Below are 15599 nucleotides of genomic sequence, written 5' to 3' on the forward strand. Positions count from 1 at the left end.
CTCTTTGAGTTTGAGAATGGATATGTGGGTCACATGGTATAAGTACCACATAGCATTCCTATTCCTCAAATAATCTGATTGCCCTCTCTACTATGTCAGTGCCATTTAAGATGTTTAACATAATTGCATCCAATTGCATTAGTCACCCAGAAAACTATTAAAGTTTCAGCCGTCTGCCCAACTAACACATTGGATGCACAACTTCTACTAAATTAATATGTGTAAAATAATCAGTCTGATCTAAGGATATACTATACCTTCCTTGGTCTAGCATTTTCACAATTTATTCCCATAATTATTTAGCAGATAGTTGATGTTCTTAACAAACTCCCTAAAATATTTTTGCCTGAATGTTTCTGTTCGCTATTTTTACTCTACACTTCACTGTCTCACCCCCATCCCCCACAGACCATGTTGAATATGGATGTTAATACCCAGGCAAGTAACAATAAGGGATATAAAAGGGGTCTCTGTTAGTGTCCTCTGCTAAGAGATGGAGAACTGCTTCCTGTGGCAAAGGTTATGTAATGGGATTTTGGAGGGTGTTTTGGATAGTCCAAGTCTTCTACATTTTCTAAATCTTAACATTACATTGATTGAAATGTTACTCTTTCAGATCAAGATCCTACGTTTTACATTTTGAGACTTCAAGTGGCAAAAGATAGTATTTGAAACAAGAGAGAATCACATGAAGTATTCATAAAAGCAATTCCTTGTTTGTCTTCTTCAGTACCTATAAACCTGCTCAGTGCAGGTGGTCCTCTTACCACAGGATGTTAAAAAGGGCAGGTTCCTTGATTTCTCAGCTTTTCAGAGGCATAAATTTCTGTGGTTACTCCAAGTCAAAAACAAGCCCTCAATTCTGCAACTGAAAGCATCCAGTCCAAAATATTATTTAACTCTTCCATCTCAATTTGTAGATAAATCTTCATGCACCTTTCTACAGCCTAACATTTTACTCCTACTCAGATTCCTTAAATGATGCTAGTGTCAAAGCATTGGTAGAGATGAACAGTAAGGGAAATAAGAAAGGTCTTTCCTGATGGGCATTATTGTATAATGGCTGCATGCTCTCTCAGCCTGAATGTGAGAAAGTCCATATATGCGTTTTTATAGGTTCTTCGGAGGTGCTCCTGCTTGGTTTTTATATTTCCTTTGGCAGAGGTGATACATTCTATTTCTCCAGCTTCTATTCCCTACCCAAGAACCTGGTTTTCTAGGATTACATTCTTTCTAATTTTGCTTCAGCAGAGAAAGCTGATATAATTAATATTTTTGACTAACGTGACTTACATTCTTCCTTGAAATTGGCAGAAAGGGCATAATAAATAAAATCAATACCATCTGTTGAAATTAATAAATGCTTAGAAATATGATGTTACACACTCACAGACATACAAACACATACCCATATATACATATATATTCTTTAATCTCTTACATAATAATACATTTTATTCCAATTTTATGGAAAATTAAATTATTAAACCAAGGCAAAGAGAAGTTAACTTGCTGAATGGCACTCAATATACTAAGTGGGTAAGTATGTCTGACTCAAAGTCCATGCTTTTAACTACTATGCTAGACTGATTCAATAAACAAATAACTAATTTGATTCTAACAAGCATCCATGTTTGGGAACATTTAGAAAAAATTTGTGAGTTAAGATGGGTGACTCAGGGTGTGGGGTGATATTTAAAGTCTTCTACTTTCTGTTTGTACAATCCTCAGCAAGACATTTAAAGACTATGCCTCAACCACCTTATCTAAAAAACAGGAATACATATAGAATATTGTATCTCTTGAAGGGCTAGTTATGAAAAATAAATTAGTTAATTACATGTGATGCATTTAGAAAAATACTTGACATATAGTAATGATGTAATACATACAGAGAGGTTCAGAAGTCTTTGGCATATGGAAAGGATTCAGTAAAAGTAAATATTGTTATTATTATTACTACCATCATCGTTATTATGATTACTAATCTTACTCCTACTCCAAAGTCTTATCTGAAGCTCAGATTGATCTTTGGATTCTTTAGAACTTGCAAGAAAAATTATAGTCCTATAAATATAACTGATGTGCATGAGACTACTTCCTAGCTGTGTTGCTTGAGGAATGGCGTGTGTATGTATGTGAGTGTGTGTCTGTGGGGGCAGAGGGAGGGGACAAAGTTACCCAAAACTTTTCAGGGGCTCATGGGGACTCCTGATAGGCTTCAATTGTATATTTAAGTCAGGATATCCCAAAAAGAAGTTTCAATTCTCTTCAATCTAAACCAGTATAAAAGCAGTTGCTAGGGCACCTGGGTGGCTCAGTTGGTTAAGCGACTGCCTTCGGCTCAGGTCATGATCCCGGAGTCCCGGGATCGAGTCCCACATCGGGCTCCCTGCTCAGTAAGGGAGGCTGCTTCTCCCTCTGACCCTCCCCCCTCTCATGTACTCTCTCTCATTCTCTCTCTCTCAAATAAATAAATAAATCTTTAAAAAAAAAATAAAAGCAGTTGCTAGCATTGTAACTAATTCAAATAATAGGCAGAGACTTTTTTTCTTTTCACTCCAACTTGAAATCCAAATTTGACTCAGGAAAGGGCAACTTGAGAGATTTTGAGGAAATAACCATGAATTACACTTTATCTGAAATTGAGAGATTTTATTTATCAAATATAAAGGTTTACTCTGGGGACACCTGAGTGGCTCAGTCAGTTGAGTGTCCAACTCTTGATTTCAGCTCAGGTCATGATCTCAGGGTCCTGGGATCGAACCCCACCTCGGGCTCTGTGCTCAGCAGGGAGTCTGCTTGGGATTCTCTCCCTCTCCCTTTGCCCCTCCCTCTGGACTCTCTCTCTCTCAAATAAATAAATAAATAAATAATCTATCTTAAAAAAATAAATAAATAAAGGTTTACCCTGTAGTTGTCTTGGCCTCAAGTCTTCAGACTGCATTAGTCAGAAATACTTTTTTGCCAATCGTGTTTATTCCTGCTATAGGTGAAGGCCATTTTCTCAAAGTGATTAGTTGGCAGTAGTACTCAATCCATTTATCCTTCTTAGGATCCCCTGTTGTAACGCATTGCGATACTCTCCCCTTTCTGTGAAGCAACAAATAAGCGGCAGCTGTGAAAACTTGAATTTGTAGTTTCTTAAAAATGAAAGTGTGAGACCTAATGAAATTGCTCCAACATAATGCTGGGAGTCTTTGAGAAAATGTTCTTCATCTTCTTGAGTGGTTTGCTTGGCAGATGTTGTATTTTAACTGATCTCAAGTCAGGGAAAATGATGTAAATGTCACTGAATAATTAATTAGGATAGGCTAGAAACCCTAGCCAAGGCAATCTTTAAAAGAGATTGCCCAAGTAACCCAGGTCCTGTGGTTTGTGTTACCTCAGTTTCATGACTACCTTTGATAAACTAACCTGTACACACTAGAGCTTTCAAAGAATGTTTCCACACTAATAATAACAGATTATTTTATAGCAATTCAAGCAAAAGCGAACACTCTATGTGATATGGAATCTTTATACATGTTGAAGTTATTTTGATATAATATTTCATCATGCTTTTCTCTAGGACTTGTCAGTTTCTAACATTGTATACTTAATTTTGTTTTTCCTTAGGGAGTTCCTTTCATCTGAATATTTTAGTCCCGTGTGAAGATAGATAGTTTAGGGGCTCACTAATCTTCTTTTAGTATAGCATGTAAAATTCACTACCTCATTCTGGGTTAATTGTTCTAAAAATTGACAAGTTTTGAGGTTTCAGTGAACTCAGTTCATGACATTTTGAAAATGGTGCTCCCTAAATATATAACACCACTGAGTAATTGTATATCTCAGAATTATTTCAGTTGAAAGTAATAGAAAACAGCCAAAATTTGCCTTAATAAAGAGAAATGCACAGTCTCAAGAATGTGCAAAGACCAAGTATGGCTTTTCAGGGATTTGGGTATATCTCTGGGCCTTGAACTCCCTCTTGTAATCCCTTGGTTCTCCTTCCTCAGGGTGGGTACCATTGAAAGTAGGGTCTCACCCCACTGAGGTTGAGAAACTATAATCAAAGGAAGCTGGAGTAGATGCCGGGTAGATAAAAATGTTCACTCTAATGTTTAGAAACATTCTTTTTTGTGTACTCAGGAGTGTTTCCCCATTAAGGCTGCAAATTTGGAGTATGGAAGAGAAGAAGAGAGGCCTAAATTTAAAGCATCATAGAAATTGCTCATAGATAATTCTGCTAAAGGCTCATGCACTGTTACTTAATGTTACCTAAGGGTTTAGTAAGTAAATAGGAAACACATAGCAGTGTTTGAGGCAGGATGAGGATGATTTACATGAAAACATAAGTTATCAGAAAAAATAGAAGGTTTAATTTTATTTTTTCATAGTTACAAGATGTAGTGAGGTTCTCCAAAGTAACCAATAGTAGAGTTTGCTCTGCTGTTGTGGTGTGAGCCAAATTAGTCTGACCCACTTGGATTAGTTTGCCAACTGGCCATGTCTGACATTATGGTAATACAGTAGAACCCTCTGGACTTGTGACTGAGAACATTGGGCAATCTCAGAACCTCACACCTCCCTCTCCCCAGGGTATTTGATCTAAAAGATGGACACATGATCCAAGCTGGGCATCAGAGAAGATTACTTCTCTGATATTCTTCAAACTGGTGCTGAGAAAAAGAAAGGAATCCTTTCAGCACGAGTCACAGCAATAACAGACTGTAAGCTCAGAAGAGCCTACAGTAACATCCTGCTTCAAGTGGAGATACTGTGTTGAGAGGATAATTTAGTAGATGGAGATTGGCAGGGATAAGAGATGGAGGGGAAGCCCAATGGCATTTCACTTACTAATTCTATTGCTCTCAGGCCAGCTCGATCTCCACCTTCCCCAGACAGTCTAGCCAATAAATGTCACTTGGTCATAAGCATGTTTCAGTCATGTGTTTGTTCCTTGCAATCGAAGTCCTGACTAAAACAAGCAATTTAGAAACAGTCTAAGACATTAGGAAAGATGTTCAGAAGCATTAGACAAACAAACAAAGCAAAACTCAGGAAGCATGGTAGCAACAAAGCAAACAGAATTTTAAAAACCATTATGAAACAAAAATGGAAGAGTTATGGAATTGGAGAAACTTGCTTCTCAGTTTCTTTTTAGAGATATTGGTTAGGTGACTTAGACTAAGCAACCCTGGGTCATTAAATAATCATTCTCCAAGAAAAAAAAAAACAACAAACAGTAAAGTGCTCTGAATGAAGCTCATCATTGAAAGAGACTCCTACACAGAGGCACCAATAACTTTTGGGGTGGGAAGGTCCAAGACCAAGGATAACATGTTACCAGAAAACTCTGTAGATAAGCAAAATCATGTTAAACAGTAACTGTAAAGGATTCCCCTTACTAATTTGGCACAAATGTATATTTTCCCTTTTTTGTTTAACAATATCACCTTCTTTTGATAGACCAAGGCAACACAAATATTAATTTTTAAAAATAAGCATTTATCTTATGGTCTCATTTTGAATAATTGGAAAGGGAAGACTATTCTGTGTTCGGCTCATGTCCTGTCTGCCCCTTTTACTATTTGTGTGCACATGGCTTCCTGGTAAGGTTTCACTCCTGTTCACCGGTACCTGTGTCATCTGGAAACTCCCCTCAGGCCACAAAACTGCTTTGCCTGAACAGAGAGAGCCAGAAGTTCCTGGTAATTTATGAACCCCAAGGTGCAGTCCTTAACTACTGAAGGCTGGTCAGCTAGTCGCAGGGGTATAAATACTCCAGCTTCTTTGCCCTCTGGTTGAGACAACTGGAGGTGTGATCTATAGTGTGTCCCAAAGACAGTGACTTTGACACTAATTCAGCTACCCTCTGTGGGACTTTGTTTGATATATTTCTTTTTGATACTTTTTTTTTGCCTTTTTTTTTCCCTGTCCCACTTCTTTCTATTCACTTATCAATTTTTTCCTTATTCATTTGCTTCTTTTTCCACTGAAAAGACTTCCTAATAAACCACTTTCATGCAAATTCCGATCTTGGGGTTGGCTTTTGGGAGACCAAACTGAGAACAGGATGCATCCTACAGGCTGACAATATGTTAGCTGTCAGGACATATCCAAGATTCAGTTTTGTTTTTGTTTTTTTCTAATGATAGTATTTCGTGGAGGCTATTTGTCCTGAATAAAGATGAATAAACATATTTTTTTCCACATGCCAAGTAATCTTGTGATTTTTATATTGGTAAAAATGCAATGACTGATAACAGGGATGAGGACCTTTTTTTCTGCTTGGGAAGGAGACTTACCGATTAGAACCATTTCTTTATCTTGAAAGCTTTGAGAGCCACAGTCGTCGCCTTTAGAAAGGCCACTCCAAACTGATAAGATACGCCTTGCAACTCCGTTCTTTTTCAGTGAAAAAACATCTTGATTTCTATCAATTCAGTTTTATACTCTGGAGCACTAATTCATGCCACAGAAGTCTGTATCTTTCATATGTAAAATAACCAAACAGGAATATTTGAAGTGAAACTTAATAAATTAACAAATTTGGTAATGATTATTCAAGAAAAGAATTCCTGGGAATTATTTTTCTTACCATAAAATGCTCACAGAAGAATAAAATTAACTTTTTAAGTATTTGACAAGCAAATAGCCTCCCTTTCAAACTGCATTGTTATTCAGTATTTAAAAAAAAACATAACCCAGGGCGCCTGGGTGGCTCAGTCGTTGAGCATCCGCCTTGGGCTCAGGTCATGATCCCAGCGTCCTCGGATTGAGCCCCCACGTCAGGCTCCCTGCTCAGTGGGAAGCCTGCTTCTCCCTCTCCCACTTCCCCTGCTTGTGTTCCCTCTCTCGCTGTCTCTCTCTGTCAAATAAATAAATAAAAATCTTTAAAAAAATAAAAGAAATAAAAATAAAAAAATCATAACACCAACAACTACTTACTAGCAAAATATTTGAGTCTGTCAGAATTTGATTTGCTCTAGTTGAACTAGACTTTGCCACTTCTATGTTGTCTTTGCTCTCTCATAGCTGCACATAAGTTACCTAGTACTGTGTCCTTCTCTGCCTGACTCTCCTTGATATTATAAAACAGACCTTTGAAATTACTGTTGGGCTCATTCTTTTTCCTGTAATTAATCTTAGTTTCCTCTCTTTTTGCTCAGTTCATTTATTTATTTTTTCGAGATTTTTTTAAAAAGGTGGCTGCTTACATATTCACTCACTGAACCTCATTTACAACTTAATCTAGTTGTAGTTTACCAGCTTATTCGTAATAATAAAATAACTAAAAACAAAACAAACAAGCAACCATTCACAGAATAAAAATCACCAAATCAATATCTGTACCTGTCAAAGGAAAGTTACAAATTTTTTTTTTCAGTTGCCTTGTATCTTTCCTTTAATACCCCTCTCCTCCCCATTCCCTCATTATGGACTTTTTTTTAAGTGTTTATTTTAATTCCAGTTAGTGAACATACAATGTTATATTAGTTTCAGGTGTACAATATGGTAATTCATCACTTCCACATGACACCTGGTGCTCATCACAAGTGCCCTCCTTAATCCCCGTCACCTGTTTCACCCATCCCCCCATCCACCTCCCCTCTGGTAACCAGCAGTTTGTCCTCTAAAGTTAAGAGTCTGTCTGGATTTCTCTCTCTCTCTCTCTCTCTCTTTTTCCCTTTGCTTCTTTATTTTGTTTCTTAAATTCCACGTATGAGTGAAATCATACAGTGTTTGTGTTTCTCTGATGCTGGCTACTCCACATGTAGCCTTTGGACCAGTAGCATCTGGAAGTATCGTCAGGAAACTGCTGGGCAATTTAGAATCTTGCACCTTCCCCAGACTTACTGAATCAGGATCTACATTTTAACAAGATTCTCCAGTAGATTCAAATGTACATTAAAGTTTGAGAAGCATTGGTGTAGAGAACAGGCTAGTGTTTATTATTGAAACCAATTAGCCCTTTTCATCTCTTGTGTGGGTAATATGTTACAATGAAAAGAAATAGCACTGGACTTGTATTCTTTCTAAAATGGCATTCATTTAAGGCATAAATACACTGTAGAGATAAAAGGTGGCCCATGCTGAAAACAACTATGTCTGTTACAAATTTAATAGGATTTTTGCTTCACATCATAGAAAACAAGATTATCTTTTAAACCAGAATTCAAAAAAGATTATCATCTTTCGGTTGCCCACATAGCATATTCCACAAAATAATACTAAAAAACAAATATATTCTGTTACCAGTAAGGTTTGTCTGAGTTAGAAAGATCTAAATTATTCAGACTATCTTGACACTTTTACACTGTAGAATATTTTCCATCCAAGCAAAAATATGGTATCTGTTACCTGGATAGTTATGACCTAAAATCATATAAGCTGTTTACTGGTAAGGTTAAGTAGCTACTTCTTATACTATTTTATAAAGTAGTAAGTGTCTCCTAAAGCAACCAAATGAATTCAAATACAATGTTGGCATTTCCAGAAAAAATAGTGGTAAAATAAAACTTCCAATTTTTTTTCTGAGCCTCTTTATTAAATAAAAACTGTATTTATTCTTATTGTCTAAAATGTTAGAGGCTCTACAGAGGTTGCATACTCCTTAAGAGATGATTTTTTATTGCAAATTTTAATAAATCATTTTGTAAACATTTACAATTTTCATATTTCTTTAAAAGGACACTAGAGTCAAATCACAATAAAATATAAAATTATTGATAAAAGTGGATATCACTCATTTTTATTACTTTTTAATTATTTTGAGCACATAATGCATGAGTTTTTTTCTTAATAGTACACATTTCCTGAGAATCTTTACCTTTAGTGAATTTTATTGTTCTTGTTGTTATATTTGCTTTAATTGCATTACTTTCACCCTATGGGATACCACTGTGACATAGTGGTAGATTGCCATTATCTGCTATAATTTACCCTATTCTAGGTCCTGAAGGTTGGGGTGATCAGAATTATTTTCATATGCTATTTGCTAATATTTCTTCAGCAAATATTTGAATGCATATAATGTGAAGAATGTAGGTTTTTTTTTTTAAGAATGTAGGTTTTATATTGGGAATACAGTAGTAAATAAAATATGGTCACTACCCACAACAACTCAGGCTCTAATTGGAGATGAAGGACAAGTAAAAATGTAATTGTTACTGGAAAAACACCCTTGCCAATCTGAAGCCTCAGATCATTATAAGCAAATAAGGAAGGACATGAGAGGGACACTTGAAATTCTATGCATCAGATCAATTTTTCTTTCCTTATTCTCTCTAAAAAAAAACAACTTGTACACAGTTCAGATAGATTATAAATTCATATAACCATGTTGTAAGATAGAGGCACAATATCACAAGTGTTTTGAATTGACAGTTTAAATTGTTTGTTTTGAACCAGCACTTCCACATCTAGGAATTTCCCTAGGTAACAAATGTGTGCACAAAGATACATGTACAAGAATATTCACTCTGGTGTTGCTTCGATAATGAGACAATGCTACAACTACATGATAATATGCTGCCTTTAAGATGATGTTGTGAAACATATTTAATAGCAATGAAAGATATAAATAATACATCAAATGAAAAAAACTACAAATTAAAATAGATATTATCTCATATTGAAAGAAAAGATATGTGTATGCATATGTGCAGAAAATGTCAAACTGTGTGTGTGTGTGTGTGTGTGTGTGTGTGTGTGTGTGTGTGTGTATTCAGAGTGGTTACCCTTAGATGGTAATACTGATTAAAAAATCAAGGACGCCTGGGTGGCCCAGTTGATTAAGCAACTGCCTTCGGCTCAGGTCATGATCCTGGAGTCCCGGGATGGAGTCCTGCATCGGGCTCCCTGCTCTGCAGGGAGTCTGCTTCTCCCTCTGACCCTACCCCCTCTTCTGTGCATGTTCTCTCTCTCTCTCTCATTCTCTCTCCCAAATAAATAAATTAAAAATCTTTTAAAAAATTGAAAAATTATTCATATTTCATTGCATATGTATATATCCATTCTTCTCGACAATAGACTAGTCTTTTTTATGTTTTGATATTTTATAAATGCCATTTTATTTCATGTTCCTCTATAGAATTCCTTATAAAATTGTTTATAAATCTGCTTCCCTACAGAAGCAAATATTCACAAACCTTAAACTAACTTTCCCTCTCCTTTCCTTCCCCCTCTTCCTCTTCTCCTCTCCCTTCCTGCACCTCTCTTTGGCCTATCATGACATTAGTCAAAATCCCCAAAATGGGCCATAATATCTAGCTCCAAGTGTCCTAAATATTTCTTGCACTTGATTTTGGAGTTGTCAGAATTTGAAAACATTCATTCTATTTCTGGTATAATTAAAACATTCCCATGACTGGTCTTAAATGCAATTTAATTTCCCCACATTGTCTTAGCTAGAAAACACTCTTGCTGATTTTATTACAATGTAATAAAAACTGAGTCTCTTGCATGTTTCCAGACATCCCAGGAAGTGGTTATTTACTCAAAACCTTCACACTATCTCTCTGACCCTCTTGCCACACAATCAGTGAAACATTTCTCAATGGTATTTTCTCTATTATAGGAGAAATGGTTATTACTATTTCTTTAGATCTAGGACAGATTTATTTTCAATGTTAATTGACTGGTCAATTAAACTTTCTACTTTTCCAAAGTGAAGTACTTACAAATCTCTTTTTATGATTCTCATTCTGATTTATCCTATCTAAATATTCTCCTTAATTTTGGTGGTAATATGAACTTTAATAACATTAAATCAACAAGCGCTTATTAATTACCTACTACAAGAACACCACATAATACCAGGAACATTAGGGAAACAGAGATAAATAGGAAAAGTCCACTGTATTAGATAAAGCTGATTATTGTTTAATTCTAAGACACAGCCTTGTTAGTAACTCTTCTAGCAGCCTGCCGACCATGGCTACTCCCTCTTCTGGAGAAACAACCAAATTTACTGGCTCTAAGTCAATTATCCTTAAACTAGATTTCAGGGTGTTCATAGACACCTGACATTTACTAAAATTATAGACAAAAGCAAATACACATTTTATGTGATAAAATAGGTTTTCATCAGATTCTCTGAAACAGTGATTCTTAATCCTGAGCTACACATTAGGAGTTGCTTGGGAACTTTTAGAAATTACTGATGCCAGCAACTCATCCCAGACCAAGTAGTGATCTTTGGGGATGTTTTAAAGGGCCCAGATTCAGAAAAATCTTAAAGGAGCCATTCTAGATGATGGAGTCCATATTAATGGTGAGCCACAGGGCACCAGGTGTGCAAACCCCTGGCAGTACAGGGTCTTTTTTCCTCCAAATAATCCATTCCAAATGCTTGTGATTGGCAGCAAGATTTAAGATTCCTTAAGATACCTCTTCTCATGTATGCTAAATCCAACCTAGAGGAGGAAAACTTAGGGACATTAGGAGGCGGTGTGTGTGTGTGTGTGTGTGTGTGTGTGTGTGAATTAATTCACCTGACCAGATATATATATATATATATATATATATATAATAGCACAATTTCTGTTTCAGATATTGACTTCCCCTAGCTCAGCAACTTGATTTGTAATTGAGCTTTAGAGAAAGAGGGGCTGCAGGCTGATGGACAAGAATGATCCTTCTACTTGTGCATTGATTACATAGACGCTTCAACGCAATGAGGACCCCAGAGAACGCCGTGTCGTTTGGGTACTCAGAGAGGCTGCAACATCAGAACAAAAAATAGCAGCATAGCATTCGGTATGGGCATATCCCTGAGGGTTAAGTGACAGCTTCATCCAGTTGGGAAAGAGTGGATCCTCAAGTGCTATTACAGGTCATGAGCATTAGTGGAAGGGTTTGATGTGGAGAAAGGGGAGAGGGCCTCTCATGAGTACATCTGAGGGACATTCAAATATAACAGGGAGAGATTTAGGGGGAAGGGACTGAAGTTCTGCCTCAGCAGATCGGGACCAGAATTATTAAATTCTGACATAATATAATTCCATTCTAAGTCATCATAAGTTAATGAATGTTGTGGAAATTTGGTTGTAAATAAATGTTTTAATTTCCTCCTCTAAACAACTTTGTGACATAGGTAGATTGTACCACCATTTCTACGGATAAAAACAAAGCAAAACATGGCTTTGTAGTATTAAATAACTTGACCAAGGTCATTCAACTATTAAAAATCCAGTTCTGTTTGAGTCTAGTGGTGTACAAGCTCATAATACTGCATTCTTTATTTTTTTATTATGTTATGTCAATCACCATACATTACATCATTAGTTTTTGATGTAGTGTTCCATTATTCATTGTTTGCATATAACACCTAGTGCTCCATTCAGTATGTGCCCTCTTTAATACCCATCACCAGGCTAACCCATCCTACCACCCCCTTCCCCTCTAGAACCCTCAGTTTGTTTTTCAGAGTCCATAATCTCTTATGGTTTGTCTCCCCCTCAGATTTCCCCCCCTTCATTCTTCCCCTCCTGCTATCTTCTTCTTCTTTTCTTTAACATATAATGTATTATTTGTTTCAGAGGTACAGATCTGTGATTCAACAGTCTTGCACAATTCACAGCGCTCACCATAGCACATACCCTCCCCAATGTCTATCACCCAGCCACCCCATCCCTCCCACCCCCCACCACTCCAGCAACCCTCAGTTTGTTTCCTGAAATTAAGAATTCCTCATATCAGTGAGGTCATAAGATACATGTCTTTCTCTGATTGACTTATTTCGCTCAGCATAATACCCTCCAGTTTCATACACGTCGTTGTAAATGGCAAGATTTCATTCCTTTTGATGGCTGCATAATATTCCATTGTATATATATATCACACCTTCTTTATGCATTCATCTGTCAATGGACATCTTGGCTCTTTCCACAATTTGGCTATTGTGGACATTGCTGTTAAAAAACATCAGGGTCCATGTACCCCTTCAGATCCCTACATCTGTATCTTTGAGGTGAATACCCAGTAGTGCAATTGCTGGATCGTATGGTAGCTCTATTTTCAACTTTTTGAAGAACCTCCATACTGTTTTCCAGAGTGGTTGCACTAGGTTGCATTCCCACCAACAGTGTAGGAGGGTTCCATTTTCTCTGTATCGCTGCCAGAATCTGTTGTTTCCTGACTTGTTAATTTTAGTCATTCTGACTGGTGTGAGGTGATATCTCATTGAGGTTTTGATTTGGATTTCCCTGATGCCAAGCGATGTTGAGCACTTTTTCGTGTGTCTGTTGGCCATTTGGATGTCTTCTTTGGAAAAATGTCTGTTCATGTCTTCTGCCCATTTCTTGATTGGATCATTTGTTCTTTGGGGGTGGATTTTAAGAAGTTCTTTATAGATTTTGGAAACTAGCCCTTTATCTGATATGTCATTTGCAAATATTTTCTCCCATTCTGTCGGTTGTCTTTTGGTTTTGTGGACTGTTTCTTTTGCTGTGCAAAAGCTTTTTATCTTGAGGAAGTCCCAATAGTTCATTTTTGCCCTTGCTTCCCTTGCCTTTGGCGATGTTTCTAGGAAGAAGTTGCTGCAGCTGAGGTCGAAGACGTTGCTGCCTGTGTTCTCCTTTAGGATTTTGATGGACTCCTGTCTCACATGTAGGTCTTTCAACCATTTTGAGTCTGTTTTTGTGTGTGGTGTAAGGAAATGGTCCAGTTTCATTCTTCTGCATGTGGCTGTCCAATTTTCCCAACACCATTTGTTGAAGAGATTGTCTTTTTTCCATTGGACATTCTTTCCTGCTTTGTTGAAGATTAGTTGACCATAGAGTTGAGGATCCATTTCTGGGCTCTCTATTCTGTTCCATTGATCGATGTGTCTGTTTTTGTGCCAGTACCATACTGTCTTGATGATAACAGCTTTGTAATAGAGCTGGAAGTCCGGAATTGTGATGCTGCCAGCTTTGGTTTTCTTTTTCAACATTCCTCTGGCTATTCGAGGTCTTTTCTGGTTCCATACAAATTTTAGGATTATTTGTTCCATTTCTTTGAAAAAAAGTGGATGGTATTTTGATGGGGATTGCATTGAATTTGTAGATTGCTCTAGGTAGCATTGACATCTTCACAATATTTTTTCCTCCAATCCATGAGCATGGAACATTTTTCCATTTCTTTGTGTCTTCTTCAATTTCTTTCATGAATATTCTATAGTTTTCTGAGTACAGATTCTTTGCCTCTTTGGTTAGATTTATTCCTAGGTATCTTATGGTTTTGGGTGCAATTGTGAATAGGATGGACTCCTTAATTTCTCTTTCTTTTGTCTTGTTGTTGGTGTATAGGAATGCCACTGATTTCTGTGCATTGATTTTATATCCTGCCACTTTACTGAATTCCTGTAGGAGTTCTAGCAGTTTTGGGGTGGAGTCTTTTGGGTTTTCCACATAAAGTATCATATCATCTGCAAAGAGTGAGAGTTTGACTTCTTTGCTGATTTGGATGCCTTTTATTTCTTCTTGTTGTTTGATTGCTGTGGCTAAGACTTCTAATACTATGTTGAATAGCAGTGGTAATAGTGGACATCCCTGCCATGTTCCTGACCTTAGGGGGAAAGCTCTCAGTTTTTCCCCATTGAGAATGATATTCGCTGTGGGTTTTTCATAGATGGCTTTTAAGATATTGAGGTATGTAACCTCTATGCCTATACTCTGAAGAGTTTTGATCAAGAAACGACGCTGTACTTTGTCAAATGCTTTTTCCGCATCTATTGAGAGGATCATATAGTTCTTGTTCTTTCTTCTGTTAATGTATTGTATCACATTGATTGATTTGTGGATGTTGAACGAACCTTGCAGCCCAGGGATAAATCCCACTTGGTCGTGGTGAGTAATCCTTTTAATGTACTGTTGGATCCTATTGGCTAGTATTTTGGTGAGAATTTCTGCATCCGTGTTCATCAAGGATATTGGTCTGTCATTCTCTTTTTTGATGGGGTCTTTGTCTGGTTTGGGGATCAAGGTAATGCTGGCCTCATAAAATGAGTTTGGAAGTTTTCCTTCCATTTCTATTTTTTGGAACAGTTTCAGAAGAATTGGTATTAATTCTTCTTTAAGTGTTTGGTAGAATTCCTCTGGGAAGCCATCTGGCCCTGGGCTTTTGTTTTTTGCGAGATTTTTGATTACTGCTTCAGTTTCCTTAGTGGTTATAGGTCTGTTCAGGTTTTCTGTTTCCTCCTGGTTCAGTTTTGGTAGTTGATATATCTCTAGGAATGCATCCATTTCTTCAAGATTATCTAATTTGCTGGCATAGAGTTGCTCATAATATGTTCTTACAATTGTTTGTATTTCTTTGGTGTTGGTGGTGATCTCTCCTCTTTCATTCATGATTTTGTTGATTTGGGTCATTTCTCTTTTCTGATAAGTCTGGCCAGGGGTTTATCAATCTTATTAATTCTTTCAAAGAACCAGCTCCTTGTTTCATTGATCTGTTCTACTGTTCTTTTGGTTTCTATTTCACTGCTTTCTGCTCTGATCTTTACTATTTCTCTTCTCCTGCTGGGTTTAGGCTTTATTTGCTGTTTTTTTTTTTTTTCTCTACCTCCTTTAGGTGTAGGGTTAGGTTCTGTATTTGAGACCTTTCTTGTTTTTTGAGAAAGGCTTGCA

This window comes from Callorhinus ursinus, unplaced genomic scaffold, assembly GCF_003265705.2.
Source record: "Callorhinus ursinus isolate GAN/ISIS: 27379988/994484 unplaced genomic scaffold, GSC_fseal_2.0 scaffold16, whole genome shotgun sequence".
In the NCBI taxonomy this organism is placed as follows: Eukaryota; Metazoa; Chordata; class Mammalia; order Carnivora; family Otariidae; genus Callorhinus; species Callorhinus ursinus.